The sequence below is a fragment of the Zonotrichia leucophrys genome, chromosome 1A (genome assembly GCF_028769735.1).
Source record: "Zonotrichia leucophrys gambelii isolate GWCS_2022_RI chromosome 1A, RI_Zleu_2.0, whole genome shotgun sequence".
Lineage (NCBI taxonomy): Eukaryota > Metazoa > Chordata > Aves > Passeriformes > Passerellidae > Zonotrichia > Zonotrichia leucophrys.
Window position 1 is genome coordinate 27,295,867 of NC_088170.1, and position 25,612 is coordinate 27,321,478.

General features: G+C 36.1%; 1 protein-coding gene across 3 annotated transcripts in view; it reads left to right on the top strand.

The window, feature by feature from the left end:
* SYT1 (synaptotagmin 1) overlaps window positions 1–25,612 on the top strand; it is a 334,811-nt gene that overhangs the window by 85,589 nt on the left and 223,610 nt on the right. Inside the window, exon 3 of one of the 3 annotated variants that reach the window (XM_064701988.1) lies at window positions 23,076–23,180. The exons of the other annotated variants lie outside the window; for them this stretch is intronic. The gene's annotated coding sequence lies outside the window, so the exon portion shown is untranslated. The remainder of the gene's footprint in view (window positions 1–23,075; window positions 23,181–25,612) is intronic. 3 annotated transcript variants of the gene reach the window in all.

Genomic DNA, 25,612 nt, shown 5'->3' on the forward strand with positions numbered 1-25,612 from the left:
GAGGGTCTTTTTTCTAACCTCATCTCACAGCAAATGAGCAGGTTCTGTGTGTAACCCTTTGTATGTGGCATTAAAAAGAAAAAATATTAAAATGACATTCCTTCCCTTAAAATATTTAAAAATATTTGCCTTCTGTATCACTGTGAATCCAATTCTAGAATGTCCTGCATGTGCAAAATGTGCCAGAGAACAGACCCAGCCCATGCTGGGAACAGGGTGGGTATCCAGGGCTTCAGCTGGAGTCATGAAGACTGCTGTGTCCCTTCTAGTGCCTGCTCTGCTGTTGGGGCTTCCTGTTCTTTGCACCCTTGGTTAGGGCACTGTCCTGAGATAAATACATCCTTTGCTGTCCTCTCACTATTTCTTTGGTAAATTGGATGAATACAGATTGCTACTTTATTATCTGTGACTCTGCCTGTTGGTGTCAGAAGGGTGGTGACCCAACCAGAGCGATGCTTTGTCCTTTGCGGTATGACAAACTGCTTGGAGCTGTTGGCACAAACAGCTGGTTTGTTTTGTTCTCACATTAAAAGAAGATGCGATATGAAACCTTGTATATTTTAAAACTACAAATTCTTATCTGTGTCTGACAGATCTCATCACTGTGAGAGGTCGAAAATTTGTAATTCTCTATAAAATTTAATTATCTGGCACTTTCCAACAACAGCTTGTCTACCACTGACATGTAGAATTTCATTTTGTTCAAACATCTTTTGTGTGTCTTCTTGATATTGATAACAGAGACTTGTACTAATGCTTATCTCTTTTTGATTCTGAAAATGTAATAAAGAAGAAAAATACAAAGTAATAGCTACATACATTAGTTAGGCAGACATCCATCACATCTTTGTATCAGACTTAGCTCTTCAGATATCTCGAGAAACAGAGACTATGAAAGCAGCCGTAGGGTGGCAAACATGCCCACAAAACCAAATAAATCATTGCCAACACAGAAAATTAACTGAGGCAGACTTTTGTTGTTCATTGATGAGTTAGTTTCTTTCTTCCCTTTTAGAGTTAGTTTTCTGAACAAATTGTTACTTATTAGTTAGCATTAGTAATAGCAATAATTAACCGTAATTGCTCTCTTCGTAGCTACCATAACTTAACTCTTCCACATATCGGAATCTTGGGTCCATTCCCCAGATTCTGAGGGACGTGAGTAAGGTAGGAAGTCACTGAAAAGTGGGAAAATAGTCTTAACAACATGTTGTATACAGACAAGAGTAGTCATTTAGAAAAAAGCATGGAATCACAAACACATGCAACATCATCTCATCAGTAAAAGAAATCCATCGTTAAAGAACTAGGAATATAAATACATGCAACTGTAGGCATAACTCTTGCTTTGTAGTTTCCCATTAAAATGATTGAAAATAGTGGATATTTATATGTAAACATATTTATATACATGACTTTGCTCTGTACTTGTGGATAATATGGACAGATGTACATATTGGCAGTATTTGGGACATATTAGAGAAAACCAGAAAAATGTGATGGTATTATTCAGTATATGCAGAGGTCTGTTTGTACAGTGTTTGTTTGCAAGACACTATTTTTTGACATGTATTTCTTGATTGTAAATTGCTGTATTTGCACAATGATCCTGTAATGAGGCTTTGACTTTGTAACCCTTGTTCTGAGCAGCCAGATTCATTGCTAACTGAAGACTGAATGCAGAAGCCTGTATGTTTCCCTGGCAGGGTATCTGATTTGATGAGAAGTACAGTGGCAGTCTGCTTTATATTGTGGGAAAATTAAAAGTATTTTTAGCTTTCTGATAGGCTGTAAATAAGCTTTGATAGCAGTAAACAAGTTTCAGCTATGCTGTGTGACACAGAGCTGTGTGCCTGGTGTGGCCTGCTTCTGAGCAGAAGCACAGATAGAAGCCAAGATTTCCTGAGCTCCATGATTCTTTAAAAGCTTGTATTAAAGAAAAAGCAAGATGGGAACAGTTGTGTGAAAACCATACCCCTGATGATCAAAACACAGGTGAGGAAGATATGTACTGACTGATGAGGGATTTTATATTATCCCTAGGCAGATAAACCCAAATTGAGTAGCTAAGGCTGTCGTATTTCAGTTCCCAGACCAGATCCTGCTGCTGTGGTGGCTTTCAAGTCAGCTATTATGGATTGTCAACATGGAACCTCCTGAGCAAAGCACGTGAGGCTGTGCAGCTAGAACTAAAATAAAAGCTGTAAAACAAACAGCTATCACTCTTCACATACCCTGTACCTGGCCCAAGAGAGAACGCATTGTGCACACTGCCCAGTGCTTCTTTCATGTATGCATGCATGAGGATGGATAGGTGGATCAGTTATGGAGAGTGTAAACACAGCCAGCAGGTGGGACAATCAAGGACATCTGGTATATTGGCTTTTGTAAGTAAGATTTAAAGTCTATTGGAATAGTACAAAAAAAGTTAGAGGGAGCAGGTGGAGATAGGAGAGAAAGCTTCCATTCTGTCACACTCTTAACTCCCTCTCTGTCTTAGGAACAAATGGCTGCAGTGAAATGGGATCTCCTTCCATTTGTAATCCTGAATGCCATTAAAAAATATTATTATGGAGAAATTACACACATAAAGGTAGAGAATGCAGCTCTACTTTTCAGGGACAGAGGAAGAAACAGAAGGAAGCACTTGGGCATCCTTACAATATGTAATTATTTTGGCAGTGTAGAGGCAAGCTAGCTTTAGTGAATTTTGTGAAAGACAGCTGTTGCTTTTTTGTGTGACATTGGGAGTCTAACCTGTATCAGTTAGAATTTCTTTGTACTGCAGCAAATAACATTTAAATGAGACTGGCAAATTGTTTCAGCACAAACTAGTTGTATGTGAAAGGTGTTGGCTGCAAAATTTCATTCCACTGCTGCAGAACTGTACATAATGCATATACAAGGGTAGGCTGGACATACTTGTAAGCTCAAACTAATTTTGTAGATAAGTGGTTTGCAGCACAGTAATGTACAGATTTAAAAAATCTTTTCAGTCTGTCTACTGCTGTGTGTTCTGGTGCTTCTTTTTTCACTAGCAGCCAAATAGTTGTTTCTAGATTAAAATATTCCCTGGATGTGCTGCTGAAAGATGGATAGTTTCAGACCATACTATAGCAAACTTTTTTAACATGCTCATTCTACCATTGTTTGTAAATGGCATGAAAGCAACCAACCTTGCAAGTCGCTGTCCTATGTCTTTATGTGGAGAATGTTACATAATAAATGTGGGAAACATTCATGCTGTAGGTCTATAATACAGCCTTGTGCTTATGACTGCTCAAGTGTGTTTGTTCTTGAGCAGCACTTATATAATGCCAACCATTAGTTATTCAGTCGATTTGGTGTCTGGGAGTCAGCTACTTCAGATACATTGTTTTTAAAAAGGATGGACATGAAAAATGTCTTTGAGTTGAGTAATTGTTACATTAACTTTCTCATCCTGCTCTATTGCATGTTTATATAAGACTTCACTCACTATTGTGTATGTCCAATGTAGCAATGTCCAATTTGACACCATTTGCCAACCTCTTTTCATGCTGTTTTGTCAGCAATGGTGTAGGGTATGCTATTAATCCAGCTTTTGTAAAAAAATAATTTTTTTTAGATCAGAAGTTAGCAGTGGCATGGTAGCAGTGGTACCATGAATAAACTGGTTTTAATAAAGTGTGAGCCAGTTTGAACACTTTGTCCATGGCAAGTTTGAAGAAGTAAAATGTTTGAGCCTAGAGGTGTGCATGTGTTAAGGCCACATTCTGCTATTCAGAGGATCACTTCCTCCCAGCTGGGGTGTGGTAGCAGAACTCAGCTCCCCTTCCTGGCCTTTCATACCACATTTTGAGAGGTACAGGTCTCTGGTGGGGGATCTTCTACATAACCCTTGTCTAAGGGTATTCTTTTGAATGATAAATTCAAAATTATCTGATGGTGTGTTTTTTGGATTGCAAACTCTTTACGGGGGGAAGATGTTTCACTTGTATGTGAGTGATTTCCAGTGAAATACAGGAGTTCTGTTCCCTTTTTGAATACAGGTTAGCAGTGGTTGGTTGTGTTTCCCATAAGCACCACAGTCAGCCCTTCTGATTTATCCTGGGGTTTACAGAGAATTTTGTAGCACAAAAGCATCCAAACTAAGTTTTCTTAATCAAATACAGGAGTTATATTCATATGTTGTTAAAGGATGACACCTTGAAATAAAGATTGCTTCCCACCTGAGAATTGTTGAGATAACTTTGCATGTTTGGTTATATTGATTTTAGTGGAACAACTTGTGAGTTTATATGCTATCCAACCACACTAGTCACTGTCAGCAACTAATGGACTCAGTGCTTGGCCAGGACTGGAGATAAATCTGAATCTAGTTAAAATTGCAACATGATGTTCATTAGCTTCAGCAAGGGTAATTTCTGAGACAAAGTGTTGCTATCACCCAACATGTTAAATAAACAGTTGGACTAAGCAGATGGTGGGCAGAGATCAATGACTTTCCATTAAACTATAGGTAATTTCTCAGTAGGAAATTACTTACATTCCCAAAAAGGGTCATGCACCAAATTCCTTATACTGGTTTATAATTGTAAGAAATCTCCTGGTCAAGTGTTCGTGCTCTAGAAAGATGAAGAGGCACAAAACCTTACAGACATTTTGAAGAGTGATCTTATATATTCTGGAGTACCTCAACTCTTCACTGGGCTGGATGCTGCATATGGATAGGTCTCAGCTTTACACTGAATTTTGCCTCTAACTTATTTGTATGATGAAGGTTTCTCAGTATTACAGCAGAACTCCACTGTTGTAAATTAGCACCCTTACATATAGTATTAAGTGTGTAGAACATTGACTGCTTCATATATTTATGTCTGCTTACATGGGGTTTTGTGGGAATAAGGTGCAATGGATGTTAATAAAGTGTTAAGGATGTAGATATGGAGACATTACTTGGCCCTTTTGATTAATTGTTGTCTAAAATCTTTATATAACTTGAGAAAAAATCCATCATCTTTACTTTTTGTTTAGCATATCATGTCTAATTTTCAGATTGAAAGCAGACGTATCGAAGTTGAAAGTTATTTTCTCAACATTCTCAGTTAAGTTGTTTTATGGTTTCCATGCTGGTTTGGTTTTTGTTTTTGTTTTTTTAAATTATGGATCTTAAACAAAATTTAGCAGTTCCTGGTTGAACTTCTGCTAATCTTTGATGTAACAGTGGATTGCAGTGAGATGACTTGATGAGGGATGAGTTTCTGACTTGAACCTCCTGATAAATGGTATCTTGCCTGAGTGCATTATGTTCATTTGGTTTAGCCTGTTTTGATTTACCACAATACATTGGTATTAAGAACTCTTTGACATTTCAGGAGCTTGTTGATTGGCACATCAGTTGTATCCTTGAGGACAGGAAAAACTATCTGAAGAGCAGGATGGAGGGCAGGAATGGTTTTACTTTCTGCCCTTCAGTTTTTCTATCTAGCCATCACAGGAGTGTGGAACTGGATAAGACTTTCTGAATTTTTAAACACAAATGGTTGTTTATGTCTGTGAACATTCCTGTCTTGATTTGATAATATCTTTTCCTACCCAACACAGTAATTTAGAGAAAAACAGCCAAAAGTGTTTGACATAATGAGATATGAATGAGGGGTAAGAAACTTTAGATTATTATAATAGATAAATAATAGATCATTATTCTTACCTGAGGCTTTTTATATCTCTATGTATTATAGATATAGATGGATCTGGACCGTGTCTCTGCATGTTGGCACTGCTTTCTGACAACCAATTTCTAGTCTGCTTTACTTGTAAATACTAATGAAAAGTACATTATTGTGAATTGCTGCAAGAGTGTATTTTAATATTAAAAAGGAATAAAAACTAACCTTAAGATGACAATTTAATTTTTTCTCTCATTAAGTGAAACTTACCATATAAAAATTTTTCTTTTTATGTTTTGGTTTCTTGTTTTGCTTTTTTTTAACCAAAGTATGATTGGCTTGGGTTTTTTAGGGTTTTTTTTTTTTGTTTTTTTTTTTAATTTGCTTGTTTGCTTTGTTTTGGTTTGTTTTGGTTTTGGGTTTGGTTTTTTTTTTTTTTTTGAGGTGAGAGACTTTTATTCCTTTTTCTCTGTAGAGACAAAACTGTTGTCTTGTTTTGGCAAAGCCTTACTCAGCCTTCCTTATCTCTTGTGTATTTTTGCAGTACCAAATACACCCATGAAACAAGCAGATGCAAAAACATCCATGAATTACTTCAGACTGGTGTTAGAAGGTTGCTTATGTTGGAGCATCATTAACTTACAAATGAAATTTCATATTCAGGTTTTCTGTAGACTGGGCTCCAATTGTGTAAGCTTTACAGATACTTTGTAGTTCTGTTCACAGGGTATACACTTTAAACCAGTCTCTGGATTAGGGTTTTGCAGCCAAACATCTTAGAAGTCTATTACCTGATTTGTTTCATTACTATATGACATTGAGATGGAAAAATTAATTTAGCTAATGTGAATTAGTGTCTCTGATTTCCTGAAATGTGATTATTTAAAAAAATGTGTTAATATATTAATATGGTTATCTTGGGACTAATAAAGATGTTTGGGAGCAGCTTGAAAAAAGTTACAAATGAGCACAGAAACAGAAATTATGATTTTGGTAAGACTGTTCAATGTATAATGAAGAAAAATGATCTGAGGAGTAAATCAGGAGAGACAAGAAGTGAGCAAGAGTTGAGGAGAAGGCAAGAAGATTATGATTACCGAGAAAGAAAGAAGTTAGGACTGGATAGTATTTTTCACTTTGAAGGGATAAAGTTCTCTATGTTTGATTTTTGTGAAGAAGGGAGAGTTTAAGTGAAGGGCAAGAGTTTAAACATATCCTGAGCTACTGCAGATTTTTTTTCTATTAATAAAGCTAAGCACTGAAGAATCGATATGGGTAAGGATTTAGAGAACTCAAAGTTTTTCTGGGCTAGCTATACTAAGTTTGAGCTACTATCAGGCCACTTAGAGTAATGAAATTGGAAAGGAAGTTAAACATGCATAAAAGGGAGCTGACTGGTTGTGTAAAAGAGATGAGCCATTGACTCACAAATTACAGCTGAATCCATGCATAATGTTCACCAGAGATAATATTAAAAGTCAGGAGAGTCTGGTACAATAGGGAAAAGAAACTCTAAGACAAAAACTGTATGAGTGAAAACTAAACTACGGGCCCACAGAATATTAAATAGATAGTAAGGAAAGGAGTAATGTGGAAGGCTGTGGAGATGTTAGGATGGCAAGATTTAAGACTTGGATAAGAATTGATCAGTCTAGTAGAAAACACTGGTAAGGAAAGAAGAGAACATGTATTTTATAAGGAGTCTGTAAAATTCTGTTTAAAAATGCTTCTGAAAGATACGGGATGAAGATGGCACTGTGGTATGAACAGTAAGATGGCAAATGGAAGTGAATCTCCTTTAGAATGTATATGGAGCAGTAATCTCAGTGTGGCAGAGTCACAGGTTATTGATGAACTGAATGAAATAAAAGGAATGGATGGAGACAGGTAGTGTAAGTATGGTAGTGCAATTATCAAGAAGTAGTAGAGCAAGGGGAAGATGCTTCAGTAAATACAGAAAGAAATTAAAGAGAAGGCAAAGGAGAGAAGTAGTAGGCCTATTGATTTTCTTTCAGTTGAAAGCCTGAGCTACCAAACATGTTGCAAGTAGGCATGGTGTGGTAAAACCAACTCCATCAAGGTGCCTTTGGACAGATGAAGACACTTAACAGCTGCCAAATAGTGGCACAGAGGATTGAAGCAGCTGTGAATCCCCTTAACAGTCTTTTCACTGCCTTTATGTATTCCGTTGCTTCTTAATGCAACACAGAGAAGTGTCATTTTTTTTCCTCCAGTATATTACTTCCCTGTCCATCTTCCTATTTTAATTCTGCTGCATTTATAATCTGTGCAGTACTATTTCAGGTTCACTGGTACCTCCTATGATCATTTTATTCTTCTTTCAAATACTGAAGAGGTTCAGAAATCTTGAAGCCTTTCATCAAAAAATAACCTTTTAATCTCCAGATAAGCTTTCCGGGTCTCCCTGCTAAAGAATTTAAATATCCTTGACTCTAGTCTCCTGAACTGCTAGTGACATTTTAAGACTGGTATCTAAGATGTGTCTGCACCTTGCATTTTGGAGTTGTTTAGTCTTTACTTTAGAAACACACAGTCAGCCATCTTATTTTTAAATTTAGTTACCAGATTTCTATTTTCTTTGTTCCAGAAGTAGTGTTATCTGACTATCTCAAGTACCAAAACACACTGCATGTCAAAGTTATCCATTTCTACAAATGGATGCAACATTCTGACAGCTGACTGGAAAAAACTAACTAAAATTAACTAAAACCACGTAACTAGATTGTGTTAACAACATGAGATTAAACATCATGATGTTACTGAAAATTTTAACACCTGAATTCATTACAACTGCTAAATGAATATGCCTTTTGGAAAAGTTTGTCTTCAGAGAAAGAAATGTTTTGAGCATGAAGAAAAGTGGTATGTGTGTCAAATGTTTAACAGTTCAGTATGTCAAATGACATTTTCTTGTAACAGGCATATGTAATTTTTGAAAAGATACTGGCCCATAACCTACAGAAATTTTGGTTGTGAGTTCATCACAGTTTGGGTTGTGATTTCTGTTTAATGAATGCTGCTACACATCTCTCTCTTGCAGAATAAGCAAGTTTCATCCATTAAATTTGATCTTCTCTTGAGTCTTGTGTATTAGAAGCTGGCCTTTGTCACATTTTTACCCATTGGGAAGATAAATGGCTAAGTCATTTTTATCTGGTTTGCATTAGGGAAAGCTGAAGCTCGGAGACTAAGCCTTTAAAATCATACATACAGGTATTGCAAAGATTAAAACCTGGAGGAGTTACATATAGCCTCTGACACAAAGATTTTGTTTAATGGAACCATTATTTTTCTTATTATATAAATAATCCCTGTGTTTATTCACCTTGGACCATAGTAGCCTATTCAAATAGCACATGAATCTGTGCAGATCACCAGTGCTGCTGTTTGCTGTGTCACTTGAAACATGAAACACATGTCTGTGTTAGCCTTGGTGTACTTTCACAAAGTGCAAACACTTCCTGTCTTAAATTTCAGGCTGCTGTCTTCTCAACATCTTCCTATGGCAGTATTTTCTTTATATTATTCAGATTTACAGACTGTATTCACAAATTTTTCTTTAATCTATTTTATACAATTTTTAATATATTAATATGAATGATAAAAATGTTCCATTGCATTAGAGTGTTTTAAACCCAAGGCTATGCTAAGGAAGGGGTTTTATTGGCTAAGTAGTAATGAGGTTCATGGGAAGCTAATTTGAACAGGAGGAATAGCAGCAATTTTAATATCTTATTTTCCCATTTGTTAATACTTAGGATATTTTCTTTAAAACACATAAATAAAATCAGGAAATGTAAACTTCTTTCTTCAACTAGCTAAACTTCAACTTCTTCATGCTAGCTGCTCTTCAAGCATTCTTGTTACTGCACAAGTTGACGGACAACAATGTCAAGCCCTGTGCTAATGCCTGTGCTGGTAACCTGTACATTACTGATACTGAGGTAGACTTTTACCTGGGATTGAAATTGTGGTAGCAGGCTTTGGGTTTTAGATTTGTTTGTCTTCTTGTGTTTTTCCACAAAACATCCATTTGACCTTTAAACAGCGTTGCCCATAGTTAAACAGATGTAATCTTCAGCTATTTCTTGTGGTGTCTATAATCAAAATGCTGTGGAAAATGGCAATTCCATTTACTGTAATTTGTGAAATATTAGGCTTAATTTTAAAGTAAAGTACATTTTTCAAAATCAGAATCACTTCAAATGTCAGCCAACAATAACAGTGACAGGATTGTGGGCCTAGGACTACTCATACATTATTTGTAGAAAAAGACATTTCTAAAATGGATGAGTTTTAGAAGATGCTGAACTTGTTGCCTTTTTTTTTTTAACTAAAAAAAAAGAGTAGAAGAGTAAAGAGTACTAAAAAAACTTTATTAAAAAAAACCCCTACTGAATGTCTCTCCTTCTCAGAAATATAAAATATAAAAAAGTTCCCATGTAGCCTTTCCCTTATAGTTTTCAAAATATTTCCTTCCCCTTTGTAATGCCTGTCTACATTTTTACTTTTCTCTCTCCCCTACAATTTAGTGTCCTGTTTCCATTAACTGCTAAATTCCTGAGCTAAGTTGTTTCTTCCTGCTCCCCAAATATCTTTCACTTGTTCTCTTGCATTTTAATATGTTGTACTTTTTTTCATAGGCTAATATTAAGGCCCTAGAGAAGAACTTTTTCATTGGTCTTTTGAAATGTTCCTCAAGTTTGACTGAAATACATTCTATTAAAACTACCTTTTTGCTCCTTCCTTCTGGTGAAAGAAGTGGAAGTTCACAAAACCCATTCAGTATTCCGAGCCAAAATTTGTCTGCACTGAGGTTGCAGTCGTGTCCTAATAAATGCAAGCACTTTCAAAACTCCAGTGAATGTCAGTTCTATATAGAATCCCATTTAGTGTCAAAGACACAATTTTTATCTGGTCTTGACCCAAAAAAAAAAGACTTGGCACAGGCAGAATGCTGTGGTTCAAGTGAAAGCCCAAGTATTAAAAATTAGTAGTTTTCATTGTAGTTTTCTTTTAGCGTCATTCAGTTTCATTCAAGTATTTTGATTCATCCTGTTTTTGGAATTTGTTAGAATAATACCTTCAAGTTTACCCTAAAAATAAGATTTGATGCAAAACTTGTAGACATCTTGGAAGCAAAATTTTGAATTTTCTGTTTTCTTAGAGTTTCACAATATATATTCAAAATGTTTATTAAACTATTTTGGGTATCCATAGCAAAAATGGGGTATTCTGGAGCTCAAACTTAATGAAATTTCCATTCTTCATTTTCAATTCTTTTTCTTTTGATTTTGCCAGAAATTTCCATGGTGTTAGACTTCTTTCTAAGAGCTTTTGTGGTAGGCTTTTGTGATGTGAAACATTCAACAGAAGAGCTGCATAGGGATGCACTGAGACTGCCCAGGAGCTGCTGAAACAGTTTAGTCCAGTGAATTCTCCATGGTTTCTTTCTGCTTAGTGTCCACTCCATGACTTCAGTAAAATTGTGCTTTTCTTTTCTGCTCCTCATTCAGGTGGACACAGAATTCCACCCAAATTCATCACAGGTGGAATACCAGCCTTTATCTCTCAGCTGTGTCAACTACAGCTCAAGTAGCAGTTCAGATGTATAGGAAAAGATCCACTGCAGCTTTTGAACAGCTCAAATTAAAACTCTGCTTGTGATACATATATATCTTCCAGCTTTAAAAAAGAGAGAATGGCTTTTTATGAACTGCTTTTACCATGCAAACTCATTCTCCAAAACATTCATTTTCTCGATTGTGGGTGTGAAATTCTGATACCATTTTAATAATTTAGTGTGACAGATGGATTAACTAGAGGGCAAAACTTTTCTAGGGGATTAACTAGGGGTACAATATTTCTAAACTTTCAGCTGCTTGACTTTGTAGCAATGACAAAGCCATTGCTGAAAATTTGTTTAACCTTTAATTTGTTTAATGTGAGTCTGTAAGCGATTTTGCATGTTGACTGAGTAATCTACATATTAGTCTAAGAGCTTCCTATTATTTTTACTGATCTGCAAAATCTAGTCTCCTTAAGGTAACTGATAAATAACTTAAATCGAATGAGTGGCTAATTTAAGTCCAGTTGTTCATTAGATGGATAAGTAGAAGACTTACTGGAGCCTGCAGTAACAGTTTATCAGCATAAACATTGTAAATCAAAGCATGTTACCAGTGTCTGACAGAAGCCCTGCGTCTGCATAAACAACCTGCTGAATACTCACAGAACACTGTAGTGCTGTCTCCAAGCCTACCTCAAACAAAATACCTTTCCTTAAGCAACTTTCTCCTTGCATTGCTGCAGACACAGAATGCTATAAAGAAGACAGACAGATTGGCTCTCTTTATTTGTATAAATATTTTTTCTTTTTCTGTAGCTCATTTTACTGGCAACTTTTCTACACTGGCATAGATAAAATAGTGTTTTCTACCAATAACCTTAAAATTGCTTTAGAATTCCACACTTCACTTTGTAGTGACACTTGCACTCTGAGCTGCTGCAAAACGACATTTTGGGAAACGAATCCCATGTCAGTTTGCATGGCAAGAGAGTAAATAGTACATTCATAGCTCATCTGGAATCTGACAGTTGAAAACTAAAACAAATTACTTTGAAGGTCAACTCTCTTCTTCATTGACCTTGATAATACTAATGTTTGTACCCTGGAATGTAAATGAAGCGCATTTCCAAAGTCCTTCTCCATCAAAATAAATTAACAGCTTTTTAATTCACCTATTTACAAACTCTGGTTATTTTCAAACATGTAATTTTAATCTACCTAAATCAATTTAACCAGGGACAAGGCTAGGATGTGACTCATTTGCTTTATGCCAGTGGGTAGCATTGCGCTGCTAAAGGAAGACATTCTGACAGATTTGTGTGCCAGAGAACCTTCCTGGTCTTTCCAGTTGATGGAATTTCCACAGCAGCTAATGTCCAAGCGTGGGACCCAGTGTGTGAAAAAAGATCCCATTTTTGGGAGATGTAGACATTTTTCATGCTTAAAACTGCTGGGACAATTCCTTCCAATAATTCTTCCTTTAATAGCAAGAGATTCTTTATTTCTGCTGTAGTGCTGCTTTGTAACAATAAGAGTAACCCAAATTATGAAATGTAGATAGTTGTAGAAATAAAAAAGTGGCAAGATAAAAGACCTGTTCTTTGATTGCCAGTACAATAAGAAACAGTTACATGAAGTCAGTACAGAATCAAACTATGATACCTGTTCTCACTGCTTGTCTCTACAGAGAGCAAGTTGAAAGGGATTAAGTAATACTGAGATGGAATGCGGTCAGCAGTTCTTAAAAAGAGATTTAGACTTCAATTAAGAAAACTATTCTCGTCTTTACCTTGTTCTGTTCCATCTTTCATGGCAGTGAGCTGGAATTCTGGCCTGAAAAAAATGTTAAAATTTCTATGTTTGGCATCATAATTCAAGCTTTCCTTTTGTACACTAAGTATATAAATAACAGCAAAATATTGTCCAGGGCTGAACTGTAACTTCACTAAAAAATGCCAAAATCCCAAGAAAAAGTTTGCTTTCATTTTTTTGGAACACAGCATTAACAAACTTTGAGATTATGTGTTATGAGATTTGCATTCTTATCTGGAGTCTGACTCCTGGCCCTGCACAGGATACCCCAGGAATCACACCGTGTCCTTTTCTTAAGCAAATTTTTGAGAAAGAATACTATAAACCTACTAGAGGGAAAGCATGAATGAATATAAATGCGAGTGCTATTGAACTCAAGCAAAGAAAATAGAGTGATGCTTCAGGATGGCTTGGGATCCATGACTATGAGCTGTGCTTGATTTTAAGACATGATATTATGATCCCACCATGGCTTTCAGTAAAAAACTGGTTAATATGCAGTCTGCTTTGGGTTATTCACTTCTCATTTTGAAGGTCCAGCGAAAAACAGGTATATATCTTGGTGGGTTTGACTTGGTTTCCTACCACATGCTGTGTGTCATGGAAAAGATAGAAATGTTTGTGTTGTCATTATTACACAGGATCAGAATAATGAGAACATCAACTCTAACTAGGGAACTATGTTCTCAGACTGAAAAATGCATTACCCTGTCAGTTCTGCCTCTCACATTTTCTAGTAGTATTCCCTACAGCCTGTTGGCCTGCTGTAGTCATGCAAAATTGCAGGTTGTTTATAATCTTTGTTTCCAAGATAGGTAGTAGTTACATGGAGCTACCAACTTCAGTCTCAAAGTGCCATGTCTGCTAAAGAAATTTCATACTTTCAGGTAGCTGTGTCATTATGGTGATAAAAAACTTGTTATCCATGCTAAAAGCTATTTGATTAAAAAAAAAAAACCAAACAACCAACCAACAACACTCCAAAAAACAACCATGTTTTAATATATAGGCTCTTTTTTCCAAAAGGATTTTCAAAAGGTCTAGTGCTTCTATGTTCTTTTCCATGTTCAAATATAAACCAGCATTTCTCTTTCTGTTGCAGAAAGGTGCTTAATATTCTGAAATCAGCCATTTTAAAACTATTTCTACCGAACCTGAGAAATTCAAAATCACTTGTCATCACTTGTGCTTACTGCATGAATAACTGAAGCACTTGCAGGGATAATAATAAGTATGAATTGCAAACACTTCTGGCTTTGAAGGTTGATGCTACTGACAAGAAGTCTCTCATGTATGACCTGAGAAGCATCCACACTTTTACAGTGCAGTAGCCAAGATGTATATTCAGTAGTACAGTCATGGGAAAAAGGTACTGGGAATACAGAAATCGCGTCATTCTTGCTTAGTGTTTGAAGACAGTTAGTCAGAAAACCAGAAGAGAACAGGAGGTCAAGGAGCAAGGAGAATTAAGCTGAAGGAAATAATTGGGGGAGGAGTTTGGAACTGGACAGAAGAGTCAAAAAGAACTGCAGTTTTTAGCATTGTCAGGGGTTGAAAGTTAGACACAAAGTGTTATGGAATAGATAAAGGAAAAGAGTTTAAGAACTGACTTAGGACCAGGAGGAGGAAGGCAAATAGAAGAAGAAAAGTGAAGATTGGAAGGAGATAGAAAAGACCCAAAGGGAAGCATAAAAGCTGTTGACCTGTTTGAAGAAGTTGCTATATCACATGTCAGGAGAAGAGATGGAGATGAAGAGAACACCAAATAAAAGTAGAAGGTGTGATATTCATTAGGCCCAGAAAATAATGGTTTCTTAGCCAGGAGAGGAACTGAGCTGAAAGAGGACAGAACAGATTCGTAGTGAAAGAAATTGATTTGGTTCCAGCTTTTCACCCAAGGGCATTCAGATTGAACAGAAATAGGAAATGGAATTTGGAGGTTATAGGTCAGAAGAAGAATGGAGGAGGAGGAGGAATTGAAAAATATATGTTCATTGAGCTGAAAATAGGTGTGTATTGTTTTAAAGGAGTCTCATATTTCATGAAATTCATCAGCTTCATCCTGACCTTCAAAACATAAATCTTCTGTTAAAACTTACCTAGCAGAGAACTAGCAGGCAAATTTGCTTTTTGGAGAGTATAAGATATCTTTTCAGTCCCTGAGCAGTGTTGTCAGTGCTATAAATACATCTATTTTAAAAGCATTCATTTTCAAATAATAAAATCAAAATAGAAACAGCTTTCAAAAAATCCACTAAATTTACTAAATAAAAACAAAATAATATTTTTTCTATGTCAATGTTTACAAAGTTCTATTTCTTGAAAATTAGGGGAATTGATAGCTAAAAAAGAGTATAAATCTTTCCTTTTTTTTTTTTTGTCATGATACAGTATAATGTGCAAGGCTAAGGAGCCAAACTAAATGGAAGTTTGAGCAATTAATAGCAGTGAGAAGGATGATTATTATCTGATTCAATATATTCTTGCTATAACAGTGGCTAAGATTCACCATTATTGACCAGCCTTGCTTGTCCAAGGGGAATATACAACCCCAAACCAAAAAGACAGTTCTTCTTTCAATAACTTTTCAGGTTAAAGATTAAAAAAGTTAAAGATTAAAGTGAAAGGCACTCCTCAGTCTAATACAGTAGGTAGCTGTCGACAATGAAAACAGGCTAGATTGTCTAAAATTATGCCTGCTTTCAAGCCACAGTAAGTTTTATAAAATTTCCATTTAAAAATGTTCTCATGGTATCAGTGTCAGTATTACAAATGTCCTTTTGTGGTATAGGACATGGCATGCTGAATGAATGGCACAAAGGAGCCATTTTATATTTAATACATAATTTTCCTAATAAATGTTCTATCTGTCAATGCAGTATTTTTTAAATCATTAAAGATTGTTTTTTTTCCCTAGTATCATTTTGCACAACTCACCAAAAGACCTCATTCAATATCAAAATTAGTTACTTGAAGTGTTTTCAGGTGTATGGATATTTAGTTTTCATTACAGAATGTCTTTTTTTACTTAAAAGGGAATGAGAAATTGCTGAATAGCAGAACAAGCCTAACCTTTTTCCCTAAAAAACTGATTTTCCAAATCTGATCTTGCTAAGGTTGAAATGTGTTTTCATGGATTTTGATACTCTCATTCCCTTCCTTTGCACAGGGTTAGTTTCTTTCACATTTGGAATCTCTTCTTCTATCTTTAATTTTACAATAAACATGAAAATTATTTTCATCTCTTCCACAAATCACCAAGACAACCATAAAGTGGTAGCATTTGAGTGATGAAAGGTATTTAATGGCAGTGAAGTTTTCTAGAGTTCTTTAAATTTGGCTACTAGAGTTAATCCATACATAAAGAAAGGATTGACAGATCCTCTCATTTTCTTGATGATTCAAATTTAAGTGTACGAAGCTATTAGATACATCTTATATAAGAATATTTAGCATAGATAAGAAGACTCAAAGTAAGTGTTATACCAGTATTAGTTATTTGTCTTTTATAACTTGTGTTCTTTCCTATAAATACATCAGATACTTTTTTGGTACTAATGTGAATTTCAATGATAAAGAACTATCAATAGTTCTCAAAAAAAGTAATATCTCATGGATAGGGACAATTTGGAGGCAAAGGACCAATCAGGGCAATTGAGGATATTGGAATATTCTCTGAAATTTTGTTTTACTTTAAAAAAAAACCCTGAATTTCATTATGATTGGCTTGAGAAAGTAAAAGATAAAGACTTTTCAAGAAAAGCCCAAATTGTTTTTTATTTCAAAAGATAATAATTTTTATTTTGAAAACCAAGATTAATTGCTCTAGGACATTTTAAAATTTAAATTTTGGCAACATATGATCATTTTTGGTTTCGGAGTTAAATGCTAGTGAAGGTGAGTGTCTTCTTACAATTTTAACTTTTTGAAGAGAGAGAAAAAGATTCTCTAAAATAATCTAAAAAGTACTTTTTATGTCTATAAAATCATTAGACAACAAATGGATTAGACATTTTGTTCAATTAGAGATATCAAGCCGTGTAGCCAGAAGTTAAGAATGAAACTGTTGTGGTTAGCATAAAAGGTACCACAGCCAATACCGACCAAGTGAACAACAGGTTGTTAAGGTCTGTATGGAAGATGCAGGAGGTGGTCCAGCCTCTCTTGCATGCTGGAATTATAGGGATTTGAGCATTTGTTTGTTTAACTTTTACTACCATACTGAGGGTGGGATTAATTTCAGAATGATGAGACAACAACGTGCCAAAATTAGTGTGTTTTTCTTGTGTTATATCTATGTCAGATAGTGTAAGAAAATAGTACTTGAGACAGATTGCCCATCTCAGGGCATGCTCTGTCCACAAACAGAATTAAATTAAAATGCAACCATCAAAACACAAAACTGTAAGCATCCCTGAGTAAAACAACAAAGCTTAATTAAAATCCTGTATTTTTATGGTTGATTTATTGTCAGAAACCATCTGGGCCTTTTCCACCAAATTTTACCATTGTGTCTCTCTTCTAGCTTGACTGGGAGTACTGTTCATTGATTCAGTTACACAAACATATGTTTGAGTACAGAAGTAGTCTCAAAGGTTTCCTGACTACTAAAAGTAGTTGTCTGTGTGCTTAAACACCTTGCTGAGTGTCTTTACCTCTTCACAAGCTATTGCTATTATTTAGGAAATTCAGCATCTTACAGGAAAATCCTTCTGATCATGTTAAACAGGGTATAAACATGAAGTGAATAGATATTTGTTGATCTGGGGGGAAGCATAAATGTTTAGAGCTGAGTAGTGATTGAAGTTAACTTGCCAAACATAAATCTAATAAACCAAACATTTCATGTTCTAGGTCCTTATAAATGAGGAGGAGTATTATGTAGGGAAGGGAACAAAGAGAGCCACTGTGAGGCGTGAAGGATGCTTTGGAATGCATTGTTATGGCATATGAAAACTGCACAGACTGGCTTTCCTGACTCATTATATAAAATGGTGAAGCGATCTGGTTGCTCCATTTTCCAGTTAAAACAGTATAAAAACTCACAAATGCTCCATGATTACTGTACAAGGGCAAAGCTAATACAATCAGCTCTGTTTTCCCTTCCATCCCACATATGGTGGAAAAAGTTAAAAAGTCCTGCCCCACCATACTAGGCTCTGGGTATTTTCAGCTAACAAATTATTTTATTGTTGCAAAGCCTAAAGACATTTGGATGTTCTTGAGCTCTCCTACAGCCTTCCAGTGGCTTAGAGATTTAGGTGCCTTTTGACTCCTTGTGTGAAAAAATTCAGGTGTTCTGCAACTTGTTGTCTTGGCAGAATATTCAAGGCCATTCCAGCCTAGAGGTTTTTCCAGGGTTATCTGTGTTTACTGAGGGCTGAAGTTGGTGCCTAGGGTGATATCTTCCATGCACTGGGGAAATTAATTTCCTTGTTGTCATACAGTTTCTCGATAAGTGTTGGAAGTCCTGGGACTTTCTCATTTCGTTCTTTGTCATTTCAAACAGTATTAATGTCTTAGGCTTGGTTATGAAGGAAATTGTAAAACTACACATAATCAGCAAAGCCACATTGGTTTTGCTTTAAAGAAGGTGGGCTGTACGAAGCAGGAATATGAATTACATGGTCCCAACAACAACAAAACAAAACAAAAACAAACAAACAAACAAAAAAAAACAAACAAAAAAAAGAAAACCAAAACCAACAAATCTGATCATCTACTTTTTGTAGTAATCCTACTACTGTAGTTCTCAGAAGTTTTTTTCCATGCTCTACCAAAAATTTCAGGCCAGAAATTTCAGTCTTCAGTCAGCTTTGAGGAGCTCTTGGCCCAGCCAAACCTGACTCTGTTTTGTCTTGCCTTTTTATCTTCAGGTGGTACATGGCCTTTGCCACCCTTGCAGCTGTCTTCGTGCAGAAGGGTGTGCTGTGAGGTTGAGTAGATCTAACTCATGTTTCTCTGCATAGTGTTGTCTCCAAAGATACTTTTGATGCCTAGTCAGTTACTGACAGCTGATAATTTATTTGGCTTCTGGCTCCTATGAAATGAGTTACCCTTTTCATTCTGAGTGGAAAAGAAAAGGGAGATATCATCTGTACTATGTAAAATCAGAAGACTCAGACACCAAGTTTTTTACTGGTGTTTGGAAGACTAGTGTAAGTAAAGTGCTGTGTTTAATAAACAGGCCTATGGTACAGAATATGCCAAATCAATATATTTAGCAGGCTTGCAAAAGAGATGTTTGTGTACTGCTGCATCATGGCCTTTTGCCTCCTACCAAGGTAATTATCACTATCAATTACAGTATCTTTCAATATCTATTTTAGTTACTTTTTTAAGACTTCAGAAGGCACCTGGACATAATAAAAGCATAGTATCCTGTTAAAGAATATCTCTAACTCAGTCTCTGTGTGCTGTATCCAGGCTGGAATGCACCATCTTCCTTTGCTATTCTTGTGCCATAAATTCTGTAGTGTTTGTTGTTATTTCAGAATGGTACACTAATCTAACTGAAGGTATTCTGAACATCCTGGGTGTCAAAGGCCTCCCTGCTTTTGCACAGAATGTTATAAATCTCTTTACTGCTACCAGGGAGGCATCTAAATTGGGCTCATCTTACATCTCCCCTGTGTAATTCAAGACTCTGTAGCCCATTATCTTAGATATGGATGATCTGTTATTGGTGATCCTTTGATAATATATATTTTTTCATGTAATATCTCATGGCATAATATTTTAAATGCTATACATTTTTATATATTCAGGGACTAAAATAATTACATTTATAATGTGTTTATTCAGTTTTATGCTCATGCTGCTATAACTGCACCTTGTTATCCAAAGTAAATATTTCTGTCTCAACCTTTTAAACAGATAGAGAATATAATTCATGACTGACATAAACATGGGTATTAACTTAATCCAGTTAGTTATTGGTTGGTGTGCTATAGTTTGTAAACAAAAATTCTCAAGTAAATACAGAACATCTATATGCAATAGAGTTGGACCTTGATTTTTGGGGAAACTGGGTAAATAAAGAGGGAATATATGTGTGAGTGGATACAGCTTGACAAAGGCAGGCATGCCTACAAATACAGATAAGTGCTTATACATAAGGTACTGTGATTTCATTTAGGGCTACAAGAAATTCCTTATATTGATATTTGAAATTATGTAACACAGTGAGTGCAACAAGAGAAAAAAAAAAGCAAAAAGAAATTCATTGTGAAGGGGAAACATGGAACAGTGAAGAATATAGAATTGTTGCTGAATTTACTTTATTACATTTAAACAATCCAGAAAATACTTAACAGTCTTGCAGTCCTTTGGTCCTTCATCTTTGTTTAAACTGCTCCATTTAAGAGCATATTTCAGTTTTGGCTGAGTAATTCCTATGCTGGTGAAAAGATAATACTTTGGGATTTAGTAGGATAAATGTAGTGTTATTAGCAGTGGCAACTGAACCACATTACACGTGTTATGAGACATGTTGTTTCTTTGTAATACCACCTTGCCCAGAGAGTCAGATGTGATTAGCCATTTACACATGAACAGTAAGAGGCACTTGTGGCTTCAAAGACTTTTTAAAACAAAATGGTGAAGGATATTTAGAGAATGGTCATTTTTTTCTGTTTATAATGCCTTAGAAAAACAATCTTAAGGTGTTAGGGCCGAAGGAAAACTTCAGCTACCCTGCAATATAAATCTGGAAATTAAGCAAAGTCCCAGAAGTGCAAACATTCAGTCCCCATGGCACGTGGTTTAGTAATGCAAAGGTAAGATTTTTAAAAACACTCAGGGTTGTCTTGATTCTCTCCTACTGCAGTTTACATTTTTATAGATGTAAGTTAAGGCCCAGTCCCTGTAGGCTGATCCATTTAAGTGCTGCAGGAAACTTAAATTTGGCAGCTTTCCTGCAAAATCCTGCACTCTTGAATCCTGCAAGGTCCTTCGTGAGTTCTATATTACTGTATCTGCCTTATTAGTAGAGAAACTCAACAGTGACACAAACATGGTACCAGAGCAAGTCAGAGACCAATCCAGGATTACATCTCTAGAGTTCTTGAATTCTAACACTGTATTAGCTCCACTATTTCCATTTACCTCCACAATAACAGCATGGTGGGGTAAGGTGGAAAGAAGAAAAGAAGTACTTAGTTCAAGGAATCCTCAGCTCAGCTAATGTAAGATGATTTCAGCTACCTACTTTATTATGCTTTTCCTGGTCCAGGAATAGCTGGACTTTACTATTTCCCTTAAAATATTTTAGAGCAAAACAAGGGGGTTTTGGTATCCAGGCACTGCTTTCTTTCCCTGTTCTGTCTTGTTCTGCTTGTTTACAGTGCTGGTCATGTGCCAAATACTGTCAAGTCTTCAACCTTTCAGATACTTCCCACTTTCTTCAGCTGGTTTTTTTTTTGGGGTTTTTTTTTTTTTAACAGTATCAGTCTGCCTGCCGCATTTCTCCAAAATCTACCTCTTAAGACTCCTCTTTGCTTTTCATAACATGTTCAGTGATCTCTTCCAATGATTTATGATTCATATTTGCAAAGCTATAAATGAAATCAGATGTATTTTTCAACAAGTTAAGATAAGGGTACTATCTTTAATGGGCATGGAAGATGGCAGCTGACACACCAAAAATCACATTGGTCTGTTTCTGTTGTTCTGTCTCATTGCAAACTCACATTTTTGAGAGAGCGCTGGACAAATTGCAAGACAAGCAGATCTGGATTTTTTGTGAAGGAAGAATTGCTTTGCAGTTAGGGTAATTTAATATCTCAGCTTCTTTTTTCACTATTTCTTGTGAGTGTGGCAAGATTCAGAATAAAAGTACTTCAAGACAGTTTCTTACTGTATGCTCAAAGGAACTATTTAGGTGTGAAGAATGGCAACTATCAGCTCTGTTAGATGCTCATTTTAGTTTAAGGAGAAGGTGGAGAAGAAGAGAAGGCATATGAGGAATGAACAAATGAAACCAGGGCCAGAGGAGGAGATACTTGATTTCTTTGTTATTTTCTCCTTTCTCCTACTCTTACTGTTTTCTAATCTCCTGAATTTTCTGATATATGAACAGAGAACTTTCAGAAGGAAAATAGTTGACAGAGACAGGTGTTGGATTTATTGATGTGCCTGAATGAATCCATGATGTTCCTGTTTTAAGCTGTCATGTTGTTCTTTTCATAAAGCAGCATTTCACATTCCATCCTGAAATCTCAATGTATCATAGAACTTTGCTGAAGACTGACACGGCTGTGAATTGTGTTACTGTATTTTAGGAGAATCAATTTTGCCGAAGAGCCCTTGCTTCAGTTATTCTTGAGACAGGACTATAACCTTATGGGCAAAATGCTGATTTTTGTCAAAAGGAAAATACATTGACAGTCAGCTTTGCCTGAGTATGCTGAATTTGCTGAATTTGCATATTTTATGTCAGTGCAAAGCATAGATTAGAAAATTGTCTGCATACTTCATAAGTGATAGTAGAAATTGATTAAAGCAATTGATTCTACCCTGTGCAACGAGGGTATTTATGGTCATTACAATAATGCCAAAAAGTACCTGTCAGGTTCAGAAAGGGCATCTGCTGATTTGTTGACAGGCAATTTCAAGTTCTCTTTTTACAGAAACTCTTATTAAGGGTTTCCTTGAATGAGATGATTTTTAACAGATACTTCCTTTTTGCCAGATGCTGAAATGAAATTTTAGATACATCATGTGGTGTTTTCTTGATTTGTTTAAAATCCATGCTGAGAAATGCTGTAACAATCATTTTGTGTAACAGTGTCTATTATGCTGTCCCTTCCTATCTGTGAATGCAGGTATGCTCTCATCTGGCTGCTTATCAAAGCTGCACTTACATTCTCCTTCCTGCCCACAGTGTATTCCCTTATATCTGCTTTGTTTGAGAAGCAGCAATATTGCAATGTGTTCAGTGGCACCTGCTAGATTCTGCATTGGATTATTCAGCAGAGAACTTCAGCCTGTCAGTGTTAACTGGCTTTCCTCTTTTGGGACAGGTGGCTAGCGTGACTATAGAATTGAGGGTGGAACTGCAGGAACTGGACAAGGGGACTGGAAGTCCATAATCTAACTGCAGTGTTGCTTTCCTGAGTTAGTCCAGGGTAAGTTTGCCTTCTCTAGGCCCCTCCTTAAAACTCTTATACAGCCTATTTTAAGATTGTATTCAGTATTAGGTGTTCAGTGGCCAGGCTTCCTTTGTCAGAAAAATAGATGAGGCACATTTTGGATAATGATGTTTTGTGTTGAGGTAGAGTGTGTCCCTGCCTCAAGATGATTCAGACGTTTGTTATGTTTTCTAACTTTCTGCTTCTGCTTCTTCTGGGCCACGGGTAGTACAGATTGCTTTTGTTTCATAGACTTAGCTAATGTGTTTGCAAATTGCAATGAAAGAATCTCAGAAAATTACGCTATACATCAGTTGAGACAGAACAAATGGTTTTTTCCTTCAGACTGCTCCAGTGTGCTATTTGAGTGCAAATCAGTAGTTTTTATGAAGTGGCTGAAGTTTGGTCCAAATAAGCTGTATTTCAGAGAATCTAATAATCAAAAAATTAAGCAGGTTTTGTCAAGATGGGTAGGAAGATTAAATTAAAGGGTGGTTTATGTTAACATTTGGCTCTACAAAAAGGGAGAAATATTGCTATGTGGAATACTTAGCTTCATTAGCAAAAGTAGCCCAATTAAAATATTTGCCCATATGGTTTTTTTAAGGATTTCAAATAGACCTTGTTTTGAATTTTCCTTGATTTAGAGATGCTAACATTAAATATGACACGTGAGATGGTAATTACAAGGTAATTATTTGATTTTCACTAAATAGACATTTCCATTAGATTCCTTCTGGCAATGTCTAGCTGAGGAAGTTGATTTTATAGGCAAATACAATATCACGATGTCTTTTCTTTTCTCAAATACGTAAGGAACAATAATGATAACTACCTCTTTTAATGTTCCTAGCCATCTGCACATCAACACTGCACTGTCTGATGTGCTGCTTTTTGATTAGGCTATCAGATTTGCTGAATGTGGACTTGATGCTTCCTTTTTTTACTGTTATGAAGACTTGCAAAAGCACCACTTGTCTTTTATCCTCCTTTTTGTTTATAATATCTTTGCATGTAATCTGCCAGGATTGGCAGTTAAGCTCTTCTGTTGCAGCTCAGAGTGACACCTGTGATTAAAAGGCCTGCTTCAATTCCCCAGTCTCTAGGTTTCTGCTTGTAGTTTCAAGATGAAAAAAGTCACGATGCTTCAGTTCATCTTTAGTATTGCAAAATCAGGCACGTGCACATAATGTGCAAAGAAAAGCTTTAAGATACGGAAATTGTATCTCTAGAGGATGTTATGTAATAATGAATTCAGACCCAAATACCAGCAGCTATAGGCTAGTTAAAACTTTCAGTCTGTTTCTGTAAGTGTGAAGATGAACTCCACTGTAGATACCAGCCCAACCCTGTTAGTTGACCAGGGATGGAAGCCAAGGTAGCCAGGTAGGATGTTACTGTGTGCCTCTAACTATAGAAAGCAGCATGGCTTAGACACACTACCCTGGGGTACCTGTGTTTGGGTAAGAGCTCCAATGGCCAAATTCTCTCTCTGACACAGCCAGCCAGGCTGGCAGCCATTTATCTCAGGGACATGAGACATTCCTACTGAAATGTGCAGTTGCTGCTGAGTTGACTTTGCAGCTTCTGAGAATTGAGGTAGCACTTGCAGCTGCGGCTGCTTACATGCCCACCTTGTAATTTCCACAGGCTGTTGTTACATGTCACTCCGTGTTCACTCTTGTCACTTAGGTTACACGTTTCTTCAGCAAGTTGTAACCTGACAAGAAACTCCAGTTTGTGTTGCTCTTGGCATTCACCTGTTTTATACACATGCAGTGCATTTGTCTGCTATTCTTTTGTTTGGTTTTGTTTATTTGTTGGCCTCTGTGTCTAGGCAGAAGTCAAAATGCTGAAGAACCAGAAAGATCTACTGACTGGTCAGCCCATTACTTGTGTTTGAGGACCAGCAATACTGGTCAGTGCATCTTTTAGTGGTGCTACATACAGCTCCTTCCAGGAGACAGCCCTGTATGCCACAATGACAGTCACTGGGAAATTAGTGTTCTGGACAGTACTAAATAAGAGACACAATTTTTAATGATTGCTCAACTTTGGGGTTTTCTTTACTGACTGTAAGGAGGTCTAATATTCTTACATGCTGAGGAAGATGGAGAACATGGTATAAGATGAATTTGTTTTTTCCAACAGACTTTGTGATGTTTATAAAACAGTCTCATAATGGTAATCCATTCTTGTCATAAATGTTTCAAAGACAAATACCACAGTTATTTTTTTTAGCATAAATAATTTGGAGGCTGAAACATTTTATTTTTAACTAATTGCTCATAATTTTGTCATCCTAATCATCTATCCATAAGGTTATAAAGTATCTCCACCAATGTTAGTATAAATGTTTGCTTGCTCTGATGGTGTTACGATGAAGTTATTTTAATGCTAAACAGAGTGATTAGAAACATTTTTTGATG